Below are 6536 nucleotides of genomic sequence, written 5' to 3'. Positions count from 1 at the left end.
GCCAAGGGGAATAAGCAGGCAGCACAAGCAGACGTGTTGACGGTCTGCTGCCTGCTATTACCCTTTATTAGATGGTAAAATTTATGGAGTAGTAGTTTAAGAAAAGCTAAGAATATCTCTTATCTTTGGTAGAAATTACTTGATTCTTTTTTAAAAAATCCTTCTAGAATTTCATATTAACCATTGATATTATAATTATAGTTTTAACCTTAAATAAAGTTAATTTTTACAAAAATATTATTGGCCGTCCACTTTAATGCTCTTATCTTTGGTAGAAATTACTTGATTTTAAAAAAAAAATCCTTCTAGAATTTCATATTAACCATTGATATTATAATTATAGTTTTAACCTTAAATAAAGTTAATTTTTTACAAAAATATTATTGGCCGTCCACTTTAATGCTCTTCTATATAATTGATAACCTTAAATAAAGTTAAATTTTTACAAAAATATTATTGGCCGTCCACTTTAATGCTCTTATCTTTGGTAGAAATTACTTGATTCTTTTTTAAAAACCGGTTGTGGTGGAGTGGTAAGTACTCCTTCATCCTTCACTAGGAGATCTCGGATTCAAGCCCTCCTTGGGTACGGAGTCTCTTTTGTTAGGGAGCGTTTTACCCAAATGTGGGACTTCTCGACGCGAATCCAAATTTCGTTGGGCTCCAATGTGGACACTAGATTCCGGATGGAAAAAAGAAGAAGAAGTAAATTGCAGCCTACTAATTGTACCTTTAAATATACCCAATTGTAAGCAACATTTTTCCAATAAGTCTGCAAAAAGGCTCTGTTTTTCCATGGCGAAACTTACCAATCATGAAGTTGCCATAGTAATGATTCCATTACCAGCACAAGGCCATTTAAACCAACTCCTCCACCTCTCCCGCCTCATCTCCGCCTATCACCTCCCACTCCACTTCGCCGGAACCACCGTCCACCTCCGTCAAGCAAAAAATCGCATCCATGGCTGGAACCCACTCTCCACCTCTACCGTCAAATTCCACGAATTCCCAACCCCAAATTACGAAACCCCAGCTCCTAATCCAAATTCCACATCCAAATTCCCTTCTCAATTGATGCCCTCTTTACACGCCACGAGTCATCTTCGTCATCCGATTACTGCCCTTTTACAAGAACTATCCAGAAATTACAGAAGAGTAATTGTTATTTACGATTCTTTAATAGCTTGGGTTCTTCAAGATGCTCCTTCTATATCAAATGTTGAGTGTTACAGCTTTCGTAGCGTTTCAGCTTTTTCGATTTACTCTTGGGATAAATCCTCTGTTACGCCGGAGGTTACAGAGTATATCAGAGTACAATTTGAGGTCAGGGAAATTGTTAATTCTGGCAATTTATACAATTCTTGCTATGAAATTGAAGGATTGTATCTTGATTGGCTAGCAAAAGAGAAAAGTTCGCGTGATAAACAATGGGCTATTGGTCCATTAAACCCGGTGAAACTGTATGAGAAAAATAATTCATTAATTTCACATAAATGTATGAATTGGCTTGATGAACAAGAACCAAATTCTGTCATATTCGTGTCTTTCGGGGACACGACTTACGTTTTCTGATGAACAAATTAAGGAAATAGCAATTGGTTGGAGAAAAGCGAGCAGAGATTCATATGGGTATTGAGGGAAGCTGATAAATGTAACATTTTTACAGGGGAAAGTAGGGACGTTGAGTTACCAGAAGGGTATGAAGAAAGAGTGGGGAAAAGAGGGCTTATTGTGAGAGATTGGGCACCACAATTGGAGATATTGGGACACGAGTCGACGGGTGGATTCATGAGTCATTGCGGGTGGAATTCATGTATGGAGAGTATATCAATGGGGGTGCCAATTTTAGCTTGGCCAATGCATTCAGATCAACCAAGAAATGCAGTTTTGGTAACTGAAGTGTTGAAAATTGGAGTAGAATTGAGGGATTGGGCAAAGAGAGATGAGTTGGTGAGTTCAGTTGCAGTTGCAGAATGTGTTAAGAGATTGATGGATTCTGCAGAAGGAGATGAGATGAGAAAGAGGGTTATGGAGTTGAGTAAATCAGTGGTGGATGGTGGTGGCAGTGGCAGAGAGATGGCCTCTTTCATTGCCCATATTACAAGATAATAAAAGGCAGAGTCCATCGACAGACACCTAAATTTATCGCTACTTTTAATTTAGATATTTCAACTAAGTTTTTTTCATTTCAAACGCTTCACGTCACGTTGAAGTTTGTTGTGCCAACTTGAAGTGGCTATTGATGGGCTATATTTATAAAGAAGTTTACGTTATTATAAGATCACCTAAAAATAGAGTGTTATTGTGTTACAATAATTCGACTCAAAGTTAAGGGTGTTTTAATGTTTTTTCCCTTATTCATGTAAGCGAATAATTTTTTTTTTTAAAATATTGTTTATTATACCAAATACGTATATTTTAATCCATTATTTGTTGGAGTTACTTGTGTTATTAAGGAGACAATAATAAAATTTAGAAAGTTAAAAAAAAAAGCAACAAAAAAATAAAATTAATGTAGGGGCACATCTACACATATTTTTACCAAAATTTTTAGTATGGTAGAGCTACAACAAATAAAAGTTGTGTGAGGCTCCGCTACTTTCTTGACACTTGGATATAGCGGGCCCATTCTTTGCCTTTAAATCTCCAAATATTAGGAAGAAAGAGAAAATATCATTTAAAATTGACATGACCCAATAATATAAAACTAAATAATATAAATAAAGTGAATTATGGGTCCACTATTCTTTAAGCTCATCATATTTCTATATAATAGAATATGATGTTGAGGACGACCACTGGCAAAACAGTTATTATACCAATCGTACAAGGGCAAAAATGTAATTATGATTTGTTAGCCATCATAAAGATTTTTTATGTTCATTCTAGAAGCTTTACTTCACTCTAGAAGTATCTTCATCTCTCCACTCTCTCACTCTCCGCCATAAAATCTCATTACAATGTGAGTATCACCGATCTCCTTACTCCTCCATGGCCAAATCCTCAAGGGGCTACCCTCCATTGTTACCATCGAAACCAATCGAATTCAAACACAAACCACTACTACTCAAAATCAAACACCCAACCCCAATTAATTTTGACTCCGACTGAATCAAACCCTTCAAACGAATCTCGAATCACCCATTTTTATGAAAATTCTCTGATTTTTTTAACCAAGGTATGAATTGATGCTTCCTTTTTGGGGTTCTATGGAGCAAAATTCTTTTCACTTTCTTAGTTAGATATTATGATTCTATCTTGTATTTCTTTAAATTCTATCTCTATTAATGTTTATTTTGGTCTTTATTAAGGGGATTGGGGATTGAAACTACATTATAGAGTTAGTTTGATCAAGGTGGAAGAGTGTGTAAATTGACTGGAAACTACATCGGAGGAATTGCAACTGGGTAAGTATTACTGTTTCTTCAATTTTGATGCTTTGTTTCAGATCTTTTTGAAGTGTAACCTGGTTGCTTCTTTGATGAAAATGTTTGTCCTTTCATAAAGACAATAGATACTTATTTATTCAAATTTTTATTTAGCTGTCAGAAAATTGAATTAAACAAGAAGCAATTTGTAGCCAGGTTGAACCAACAACTTGAATAGGGATTCTTCTTCATGTTCTTTTTTCACTTGAAACTTTTATAGTACTTCTTAATGTTAGTGTATGCGCTTTTAGGTCAAGAGGAATTCTGCAATCTAAGTTATTTCAAAGTCGAAACGTTGCTACGGAAACTTTGAATCTTGCAAGCTAAAGAATTTTGCATCTACATTGGCTTGAAAACATAATACGATTAGGAATAAAATAAGAGCTTTGTTTAGTGGAATATTTTGATTATATTTGAAAGTTAATTTTGTTGAAACCTTTCAAATTGGAAATGATTAACATGTCTCAGAAGTCGAGTCATCCAATTATAAAATATCAGTTTATCTCATAAACATTGATATGTTGTACTAGAGGCCTTGAACTTCTCTTTTGCAACTTGTCAATCAATGCAAACTTCTCCTAGATGAAACATATGTATCTTTAAATTTATAGCTCTCTAATTTCTATTTTTGCACTCCTTAGTTTTAGACTTCTTTAGTTGACAATTGTTGTTTTCTTGGTTTTTGAAGGTATATCTAAACGTCTCGCTGCTATATGGTTTCTGAGATAACAAAAGGTTGACTATTAAGTTAGGTATTGTATCTCCAACACATTTGAAATGATATATCAAAAAGACTTTGGATTTTGAAGTTCCGAAATGGAGTTATATGTCATTATTCATTGTAGAGAAACTAGAAACTATTGTTTTACGAAGGGGAAGAGCTTGTAAATAAGTTGGCAAAGTTGGAAAGAGATGTCAAAGAATAAGAAGGCGCAAGAATTGACTCTGCGACATTTTTAAAAACTGTAAGCTCTTGAACTCTTTTTGATATTTTTTATCCTAAATAGCAGTAGATTTCTTAATATTTGTTTAGGGTACTTCATTTTTGCAACTGGTTGTTGAAATAAATCTCTTATATCTCAACCGCTTGCTGATTATTTGATTTTTATGGCTCTCATTGTTAATATTGTCTTTGTGAATTATGTTGTTCCTCTCTTTTATAATTGAAGATATTGAGAGTGGTAATCAAACTTGTTATAAATTGTATTTCACAATCTTTTCTTTGATCTCATATGAATAGTTCTCCTTTGCACTTTATTGGGTGTGGTTCTCATTGTAGAAAACTGATATGTTTATAACAATGTGACCGATAAAAACAACTTTAGTACACTGGATAGACAACATTCAAAACTATAAGTTACCTATTAGAGATACTGCTTCTCCTCCCTTCAAATCTATTGTCCGAAACTTTAATTTTATCCAATTTCTATTGTATAACTAAAAAGAATATTTCAGGAAGTTCCTTCAAGTATAAGAACACTCAGTTATTACAAGTGTTATTCGACAACTTTGAGTTAACAATGCATAATACATGTGCACAAAGGATATGGGAGTTTTCCTTGCTTAATGTTTGAGTACATTTTCTTTTTGATACACGAGAATGAAATTCAAGCATAAATCTGATTATAATCTAACAAACACTATATTATTTTTGTTTTTCCAAATCTAAAGGCAATTCCTGCTATGGGACTATAAAAGTTGTAAACATCTATTTCACAATTTTTCTTTGTTTCTGTCACACCTCAAATTCGAATGTGATGACACGTGTCCATTTCCCACCGGACACGTCAGCCTAACCCAACCACAACGATAGAGAAGTAGAAATACGAGAATAAAAGATAATAAATAAGCGGAAGACTTTAATTAAGACTCAACACTACCCAGAATTTGGTTGTCACATGTACAAACCTCTAAATACAGAATTCGAATAAAAATATACAAGTCTCAGAGTATAGTTCTCGAATAGAACAAAACTGAAAGTAAAGATAACTCAAGGGCACGTCTGGAATGAACCGCTACCTCTCGAGTATGTCCCAAAGCTCAATCTGCTAAAGAAAATACTAAGCCGAATCTGAGAGAGCTGTCAACCTACACAATTGTGTAGAAGCAAGGGTGAGTACCGAAAACCACAGGTACTCGCAAGTAACACTAAACTAAGCTAAACTAGCAGCTACAAACAACTTCTTTCAATCCCAACCGAACCACCGAAACTTCATTCTAACAGCGAACCAACAACCTATACTACACAATTCATAAGGTAAACCTATACAATCCACACATCACAGACAAAGATAAGGCAAATGCGATGCAAAATGCAATAATGATGTCATGTAGTCGTGATGCATGTCTGTCCTACGATACACATCTGTTGACGTAATCAGTCCGCACTGAATACTCAAATCAGAACCCATGGGGGCCACACATGGACCATGTATCACCGCCGGAACCAGATCCCATCGGCATCCAAATCGCTAGCCGGAACCAGATGCCATCGGCATCCAAATCGCTAGTCTCAACCGTGTCTCATATCCATCCATCCTCATATCAGTGTCTCAGAACTCATGCAACAGATAGTTCACACATGGGATGAATAATGAATATGCACATGTCATCAATCACAATCATATCACGATCACATCATAGTATTACACATCATCTGTCTCAACATCAATGTCTGTATCAATCATAGCCTACTCATGCTCTTCTATCCCCTCAATATCAGTTATCACATGACTTATTCAACAAATTCAAGTCACATATAACACATTTAGCTCGTTTTATTCCCCATCTTTCATTTACAACAATTCCAATCAACAAATAAAACCCATCCTCAATCCCCATTACTCCCCAACACAATTAGGAAAGTAGTCATGCGTAGTCTAAGAGTTTAACAAAGTTTAGAAGTCACTTGCCTCAAAACACTTCAACTAGTAACTCAAATTTGAGTTTTACCCTTCCGAGCACGCTCCAAATCACCACAATCCAATGAATTCCTTGCGAAAACCCACTTGAAATCACCTATTTTCGAGCTCTCAAAGTCTAAAAATGGAGAAATGGGTATTTTTCAAGTTAGGGGAAAATGGCTACTGGTTTTGGCTTTAAAAAAAG

General features: G+C 35.1%; 1 long non-coding RNA gene and 1 pseudogene across 4 annotated transcripts in view; both read left to right on the top strand.

Annotated features, from left to right (window-relative positions):
* Positions 1-762: 762 nt before the first annotated feature.
* On the top strand, positions 763-2337 carry LOC102579972 (zeatin O-glucosyltransferase-like; annotated as a pseudogene).
* Positions 2338-2885: 548 nt separating this feature from the next.
* The window catches only part of LOC107061335 (uncharacterized), a 9484-nt gene continuing 5833 nt past the window's right edge, over positions 2886-6536 (top strand). For 2 of the 4 annotated variants that reach the window (XR_001473923.1, XR_001473922.1), the window contains exons 1-4: positions 2886-3178; positions 3312-3407; positions 4117-4180; positions 4274-4393. This is a non-coding gene — a long non-coding RNA (uncharacterized lncRNA). The remainder of the gene's footprint in view (positions 3179-3311; positions 3408-4116; positions 4181-4273; positions 4394-6536) is intronic. The other 2 variants (XR_001473921.1, XR_001473920.1) reach the window with 2 other exon arrangements.

Source organism: Solanum tuberosum, unplaced genomic scaffold (genome assembly GCF_000226075.1).
Source record: "Solanum tuberosum cultivar DM 1-3 516 R44 unplaced genomic scaffold, SolTub_3.0 scf00129, whole genome shotgun sequence".
NCBI classification, from domain to species: Eukaryota; Viridiplantae; Streptophyta; class Magnoliopsida; order Solanales; family Solanaceae; genus Solanum; species Solanum tuberosum.
Note: the sequence above shows the minus strand (reverse complement) of the source record. Positions and strands in the feature narration are given on the sequence as shown.